Here is an 8,136-nt window from a genome sequence, read left to right as displayed (position 1 = left end):
TAGATTTGACCTGTCATTTCTGCACCACTGCAGAGTGTAAAGATTTTTTTTATGGCCAATTATCTTTCACATGCTAATTACAAAACCAGGGTCTGCCAGTAATGCGCCTTGTAACAGAGCCTAATGAATTATATGCCACTATGCTGGGATGGTATTTTCTAGTGGACATGTATAACCTTTTAAGGGTTATTCTACTAAAACCTCATTGGTTTTGTGCTTGAAATGCTGGAGCCAAAAATTCCCCTGTAATTCAATAGTCACCACTTGAATAGAAAGAAATTTATGTTTCACTGCATTATTTTGTTGTAAATACACACACATAATTATAATGGATTTTTCACCCACTCCAGACCTTCGTGCAGGATGATTACAAAGAAGCCAAAGTATATATTAACATATGTCAGCCTTGTTGGTCACACTTTGCACCATTCTTTTCCACCCGAGCTCCTATAGCTCCTCTCCTGCATGTTAAATGGCTTTTCAGTTCTGCAGTTCTGGCAATTTAATTCTGGAGCCTGTGAACATAAACATAACATGCGAGACTGTGTTGGCCCAGTGTAATTCCCATAATTGAAGTTTAGACATTCTCATTTATCAACTTGTTTACAGACAATAAACTTGGGTGTATAATTCATATATGATGAACATATACAGCTTTATGAAGAGAAATAATGTGCGGTCCAAAGAGACATAGGGCTTCTATTATGTACAACATAATGGCTTATAAATAAATATACACCAATGTGATATTGAGGGTTCAATTCAGTCAAATTACTATAAATTGTTATTGCTTGGCTCTGTTATCAGATACTGAATTATAAATTCCATTCCCATATGTGTCTTCATGGTGTGACAGGTGCTGTGGACAAACACCATAGGGCTATCGCCTACACTCAACAATTTAAATGTGAAACTACATGAATAAAGTACAATTAGAGTTGCCATATTGTCATGATATCTCAAGGATGGTAAAACTCAATCAATACCTCATATATCAAAACACAAAATATCAATGGATTTAACAGGAAAAACATCAGGTATTTATTCAATATATCAATCCCTTGCCTTGAAGGGCAGTTTTTTCCCCTTTACACTGCCTGTCAATAAAATTCTTAGTCTGACTTACACAAACAAAACAGTTATATGGATATGTCCAAATTAACAATTTATGACTTCAGAAAAATCGTATTGTTTATTTTACTACCAGTTAAAGGCTGCATTTCTTAGGTCAGACTTACACTGTGATCTTACTACCATTCACACTACTGAACGGTCAAGACCAAGCAGCAAAACGAACACTCTCTCGCCCAGGCAAGAATCTTAAATTTGATGTCTTAAAATGATGTTTTTGAGAAACTCAGCCCTGAACAGTTATATGGATATACGCTCTACGTTCTGAAAGTGCTGGCCAAAAAAATCACATGAGAAAGTGTTTACGTTCTTATTAAAAAATAGTAATAAAAATAATAGTAATAATGAAAAAGGCCAAAAGACAGTCAGCAGTTATTACAGTAATTAACCAAAAAAAATTTACCTTCTGGTAAATGGACAATTCTGATTATTTTATAGCAATATACTTTTTTACTAAAGTCATTAATTGTCATTCCACTGATTATTATTATAATACAACAGCAAAAATCTTATATTTAAAAATAGACAATTAGTTCAAGTACAAGTCATTATTTGTCACATACAATGAGTTCGATCTTGCAGTGGAATTCTTAATTGCTAATTCCCAAGCTGTGCAAACATCGCAAAGCGCAAAAATACATAAGGCACAATAAGACACGTAAGACATAAAGTGCAGGACAATACAGTGCACAGAAAATAACAATGAATATCTTTGTACAGAATACACATTGCAATATGCAAGTGCATCTGATATATACATACGCTATACACATTATGTACATGAATGTCCTGATTCGGTGTGTGTGATGTGTGTGCTGTTGGAATGAATAATATGATCGAACAGGCCAGGTCCTGGTAAATGCAGATGGAGGTAGGAGTGTGTGTATATAAAATGTAGGTAAAAGAAATTATGCCTGATCAGAGATGGCTTGTGGAATCACAAGTGAGTAGCTCCTCCTGAGATGCTCTGTGTTGGTTCTCATGCTGCCTGAGCACAGTAGTGAGAACAGGCTGTGGTTTGGGTGACTTGTTGTCCTCCTTGCCTTCTCTCTGCATCACCAGATGTAGATGTCTTGTAGGCATTATAGTAATAGTAAAATTATGATAAGTTTATTTGTCATTTTACAGTAATGATTTTTATAACATTTTTATCCTTACTTATTTCCTTATACTTATTTTTATTTATTTATAATGCTTATTTTTAGCCTTATTTTCATTTGATCAATTATGTTAAATTCTATTGAAATTTCTTGTACTATCATATATATAATTTTACTAAAACATAAATATGCACAAATTTAAACACAAAGGAAAAACACACATACAAGCACTAATTATGTGATTAGAATAAAAGAGTACAAATTCAGTAAATCATTTATTATCTGTGTTAATGTGAGAAAGTAAACAGTGGCAGTTAACTCAGCTCATACATATTCAAACTTTTCCCCCCTGAGGCCCACTTCCCATTTTTTTAAACATGGCCTCCTATAAAAAATAATAAAATCTTTTTAGCATAACGTTACCGACCATCATGACTATGGCAAACCTTGCAATCCAACTACTGTCCATGCAAATCATATGATATCGATAATATTATATTGTTCATCCCTAATCTATAGTCTGCAATATATTATATATTGGTTTATATAACAATAACTAAGTAAGTATGCAGTACACAAAGCGTTATGCTTTTGTCACATTTGTGTTAGAATCACGTCTTAGCTTAGGAATCAAACTAAGTATGTGTATAGAGGCCAGAGTAAACACTGCTTATCTTATAAATGGAGGCTTATACAATTAACTTAATTAAATTAACTTGAATCAATTAACTCTTTGAGAGCTAGGAATTTAGCCTTACCATTTATTCTATGGGGAATTCCAATGCCAGTGCTTTCCCTAAGGCATTTCATTGTGTTTGCAGGCAGTATGTGATTACTGGGGCAGACAAAGGGGGGAGCTTGAGCACTTTTATTAATCAGTCATGCTGCAAGCTGATTGGCCAATGCCGTATAACTTTAAATGCTTGATATCAGCCTAATTCTTTGGCCGGGTCGATTGATCTGTCAACCACTTCCTGTCTGTACTCAAATATATACATATATATATATATATATATATATATATATATATATATATATATATATATATATATATACTGCAGTATATATAAAATCAGTCAAGTCATATGTCAAAAAGCATTTGGGCTTTTATTGACTATTATTAACTGGTTAATAAACTACAATAAAATAGAACCTAATTTAAAATTAGAGTCTATAAATTACAGCAGACAGGACAACCAGGACGAGGAATAATGTGCAATCTAAGCCTCTGAGACGTAATGACAGAGCTCATTTTGAGCAGTGCAAAACAAGTCCACATGTGCGTGACTGTCCATGAACAGAAACAAAGCATTCAGAAGGTCGTCCTCACATGGCAGTTTTTTCTTTAGGTAACATAAATCAAATTACTGTAGTACTTTAATATACATCTTTTCTATGTTTCTCAATGCAATTAAGATGTATTTTAAAAAATGTCCCCCACTGGTTAAAAACAATGTTACACATATTCATGAAAAGTCTGCTTTTAACTGCCTTTTTTATGATTTTAAATGATGAAATAAAATTAGAGATAAAGAATTTAATTTAACAGATATTTGTAATTGGTGTTAATTCAAAGGTCAGTTGTTACCTGAATGAGTTGCAGTGTAATTTTACCACCACGAAACTTTTCTGTTTCTTTGAAAAGCAGTGACTATCAAATTTCAAGATACTTCCCATGTGAAGATTTTCTGTAGAATAGGTGATTGTCAGGCTGAAAAAATGTAGACAGCCACACAGTGCTCTGCTCTGCTCTTATGAGGTGCACATTTTTATGATTAAAATTTCCAAGAAAAAAAAAAAGGAGATCCCAAAAATGACGGACACAGAAGTCTTTCAGGAAACACAATCAGTACTGTTTGTATTTATATACTTTTTAGAACGCACTGGACATTGTCTCAGAGTGACCTCCTAGGTTTCATTGGATTCAAACTCATTAACATTCATGTGGCACAATGTAACCAGTCTCTTGTATAGCCTACAGCATGTGAATATGGTTACTGAACAAAAACACTGCGATGCTTCTAAAAAAAAAAAGTCATATATGCTGCTATCGCAAACTGTTTTCCATGTAAAATAGGCAATGAGAGACTATACAAGGCGTCTATACATATTGGATAGTGAAACTACATATTGGATAATGAAACATTTAACAGATGCTCTTATCTAGAGCCAAGGGAAGTTCATTCAACGACTTGGGTGCCAGGACAGAGAAGAGTCTTGATGCATGCCTACTCTGTATCTTAAGGGATGGAGGATCAAATCTAAATGTGCTTGTTGCTTGAAGGGAGTGCGGTGCAGAGTTTGATAAGTGTTTTTAGGTAGGTTGGAGAGGGTCGTTTTTTTTTTTTTTGCTTTGCTGCCAAGCATTAGTGTTTTAAATCTGATACAGGCAGGCTACAGGATGCGAGTGGAGGTAACATAGCAACAGGGTGATGTGAGAGAACTTGGGGAGACTGAACAGAGAGATTAAAGTCATGGAGCTGCATACTGGATCCAGTTTATTTAATTTATTCATCTAATTTATTTAATTTTCTGGCCAGATTTAGGGGAGTGCTGGGATGCACCCCCTAATGCCCCCCTAGTACATTAATTAATTGCATGTGTCTAACTCCAAATATGACCCCCTGCTTCCTTTCATTCGAGAGAAAGAAAGAAAGAAAGAAAGAAACTAATTAATTAATCACCTGTACGTGTCTACTGGATAGTATCTCACTGCCCTCGTGCATGGCTACGAAGAAATGAAAAGTAAAATGAAATTTAAAACAAAAATTAAATTTAAACAAAAAATATGCAGTTCTGCAGTTCATTATGAGATAAATAATATATTTTATTGGCAAGCACGATTGATAAAGATGCTCACCTGGACATTTTGACTGCACCCCCAATCAAGACAGGCTAAATCCGGCCTTCAACAGTCTCCAGCAGAATTTTCACTAATGTTGTTCCATTAACACATGCGTACAGAACACATGATGATGGTCTAAAATCTAGGATGTTTAAAATACAAGCAAAAGATGTTGATGTACTCTGTTTTATTATTCCACAGTGTGGTTGTTGAAACCCACTTCAAGCAAACCACTCTAGCTCCCAATCCACTTTGACTTTTAGGCTTAATCGGCTCTGCAGAACCTGCAGTCAAATCTTCCGGCAGGTAAAACAAAATATGTACTTTGTTGGCAGGTATTATAATTTCATGGTGATTAATTTCTAAAAATGCACAATGGTGGGTTGGGTAATTATAGTGCAAGAGCAGGTTATCATGCCTTTGTGTCAGAATATCTAAAAAAGGGGGAAAAAATGAAAATAAGAGCAAAAGAACCCATACTCATAAATTAATCCATAATTTACTATAAAAATGGCATCTGAATTCAATAACCTATCAAGACAAATGTAAGGATGCTTCTTAATAAGCCATTTTACTTTTGTATGAAAGTGCATTCAGGACTAAGTCTAAACCAACTGCTTTCTTCAATATATGCATTTAGTAAAAAAAAAATACATAAATAAAAAAGAAAGAGCACTATTCACTATTCAAAGGATTGCTATTCTCTCATTATATTATACATTGTACTATAATATTATTGTTAGGATTTTGGGGTTAGATGATTGCAATGTGTGGTTGGCCCAGTGCACATGCTCAAGCCAGGATATTGCAATTTTAAGATGTCACAAATTTACTGGAGCATCAGTCTGTGTAGTAAATCATGCGCCCCTTTAATTCTATTATTGAATATTGGTTTCATCCAAAAAAAAAAAAATTCATGGCCTCTATCATGGCCTTCGACGTTTTCCATCTTCTTAATTACCCATCATAAGTGCTATACAGGCTGACACAGTAAAGGGAGGAGAATATATTAATCAAAGAGATTTACTGAAACGACATCCAGTATTAAAATACATTCCTTATTGCTAGGCCTCAAAATAGTTTCTCCAGAAGGGCCAACTCCTTTTTTAAACTTTGGTAACTGAATCACATATAACTTACCCTTTATTTCATTACGCAATAACTGAAATCTAGCTTGCAGCTATTCCTGTGTGTTAAAGTTAATATATGTCTACAGTACATTATGTAAATCCACACAGTCCCTCACCTATTGAGAGTATGCTGTATCAATGCTAGAAAATAATGACTAAAAGGTTTGTTAGAATGAAGTCTGGACCTTCCAGCATTCAGACATCTTCTTAAAATGGGTGATGCTCTGGTAAGAACACTAAAAAGAATATCAACATACTACAACGTGACAGTAAACCTTTAATCTGCGAGAAACACTGCTAAAGCTGAACCTGATGTGTTTGCATGCTTGTTAGGTTTGAGCAGAACCATGTGTTTTGATGATAATGTTAAAAATGATAACTCCCACCAATCTCAGTTTGTACTTTGGAATGTGTTCAAACGGAACTAGCTCACAAATAAAACATCGGAAAAGCAGTGAGCCAAACATCAGCAATGCAGAAGTGTTTCTCTTGAATCTCGGGGCTGAAAAACAACTAAATAATAAAATATATATAGAAGAGGACGACAGTAATACACAGAACTTCACCCTTTCCTGCTATTTGATAGTGGCATAACAGTAGTAGAATTTTTGTTTGTTCTCCGTGTGTCTGTGTGGGTTTCTTCCAGGTTCTCTGGTCTCTCTCCTCCTAAAAACATACTAGTATGTGGACTACAGACTCTAAAATGACCCTGCATGGACTGATGTGCTCTGTGGTGAACAGATGTCCCATCCAGGGTATTCCTCCTTGCTCCCAGAGTTCCCGGTATAGGTTCACAACCCTGACCAGGATAAAAGGTTACTAAAGATGAATTAATGAATGAAAAAGAATATTAATGATAATATGCAAAAGTTGCCAAAATTATGGGAAATAATTTACTTTATCATATTTAAACCCATTTCTGATATGTACTGTACTTATCTTTAACACTTTCTCACAATACACTGGTGTAAATCGTTTTTCAATCAGTATAAACAAATTAATTATTTTATCGTTGCAAGTGTTTTATAACATTAGTCAGGACACTGTTGGGTTTCTGTGTGTAGAGTCTCGTGACTCTGTGTTTAGCTGTTGGTGGTGAGAAAGGGGAGGGGCAACAATAACATTGGTAGGGAGATAAACCAGACAGCACAACTAAAGTGTTTTTGATAGTAAAACACTGTATACAACTGCCACGATAAAATTATAGCATTTAAATCTCGTAGGCCAGGTAAAAAAAAGAAGTACCTAAGAAAAACTGCAAATTCTGTGTCTACTTTCATACTGTGGAGTGTGACATCACAAATTAATTCAATGCTGAACGTCCATTCCATTTACCCTCTGGTTAAAAAAAAAAAAGGTAAAGGATGTTCTGTCCATAGTACCTTGCTCACACCAAACCTATTTTGAATTCTCTACCTAAACCCTCATCTGCATGGATCATTAATGCTATTAACAAATTAAAAAAAGTTATTATTTCTAGGTGCAAAGTCTCATTACTAATAGTGTACAAATACATGTCCCTGATGGTTCAGTCATTATATTTTAATTGAATCTAGAATGGCTTGGCATTTCTCATAATATTACAATTTGTTATGAAACTATTAGCCTATTACATTGTCAGCAGAATTATTCAGCAAGTACCATCCTTTTCAAATGTTATACTTAGTGATCAAACCATTAATGCAGCTGTATTTTTTCACTGCAGTTACACTTTCTAACTTCCTCATACATTATGATCGTCTTCTCTAAGGAAACTATCCATCCTAATGGAACACATGGCATAAACTGTTAATACTTCGAATGGCTGAACACTATTAGAACACTACTAAAGTATTATATCATGTCATCAGCATCATAATAGACACTGATGGAGATGTGGGAGTTGTGCATTTGTCCATAACTCTGCTTGTAAATGACTAAATAAATGTTA

Source organism: Pangasianodon hypophthalmus, chromosome 2, assembly GCF_027358585.1.
Source record: "Pangasianodon hypophthalmus isolate fPanHyp1 chromosome 2, fPanHyp1.pri, whole genome shotgun sequence".
In the NCBI taxonomy this organism is placed as follows: Eukaryota; Metazoa; Chordata; class Actinopteri; order Siluriformes; family Pangasiidae; genus Pangasianodon; species Pangasianodon hypophthalmus.
The sequence above is the reverse complement of the archived record's forward strand: the minus strand, read 5'-3'. Positions refer to the sequence as shown.